We start from the raw sequence: 905 nt of genomic DNA on the forward strand, positions 1-905 counted from the left end.
GCCAGGCGCTGCCCCGACGCCACCCGCCCCCACCAACGCCGTGGTCGTCGCTGACGCCATTGCCGCCGCCACCGTCGCCCTCGCCGGCCGCCCCCATTGTGAGCCGCCGCCGTCGAGGCTCTGTTCATAGCATTTTTTTGTTTATATATGTTTTTTATATATGTTTTTTCATATATGTATTAATTTTTTTGTTTATAGCTATATGATGAATGGATGTGGCTATATATGTATGTATGAATATAATGTTCATGGCATTTTTTTGTTTATATATGTTTTTTCATATATGTATTAATTTTTTATTTAGTTTGTTAGTAGATATCGATTTTAGGTTAGTGCATTTTAATTAGGTTAGTGTAGAGGAAAAACTAAAATAAGGAAAAGGAAGAAAAGAGGAAGAAGGAAGAAGGAAGAAGAAGAAGAAGAAAAGGAAGGAGTGGAAAAAGGAAAATAAGAAGAGGAAGACTTTTTTTTCTCTTCAATCTTCTCCTCTATTTTGTTCATGGATATATGCTAAAGAAAACGAGGGGGTGATAGATGATGATGAGGGGTCAAGAGTGGGACGAGAGGTCGAGAGGTGTCGAGGGGAGAAAAAAAATGTTATCAGGGACGAGGGTCGTCGAGGGGTCGAGAGAGGGACGAGGGATCGAGAGAACTAAATAAGAAGAAGAAGAGGAGAGGAAGAAGAGGAGAAATAAATAAGAAGAAGAATAAAGAAGAAAAAGAAGAGGAGAAGAAGAAAGGAATAGTGGAGAAGAAGAAAAAATAGAATATTTCTTCTTCTCCACTATTCCTTTCTTCTTCTCCTCTTTTTTTTCTTCTTTTTTTCTTCGATCTTCTCCTCTAGCTATTCCTTTCTTCTTCTCCTCTTTCTTCTTCTTCTTCTTCTTCTTCTTCTTCTTCTTCTT

Source organism: Triticum dicoccoides, unplaced genomic scaffold (genome assembly GCF_002162155.2).
Source record: "Triticum dicoccoides isolate Atlit2015 ecotype Zavitan unplaced genomic scaffold, WEW_v2.0 scaffold20668, whole genome shotgun sequence".
In the NCBI taxonomy this organism is placed as follows: Eukaryota; Viridiplantae; Streptophyta; class Magnoliopsida; order Poales; family Poaceae; genus Triticum; species Triticum dicoccoides.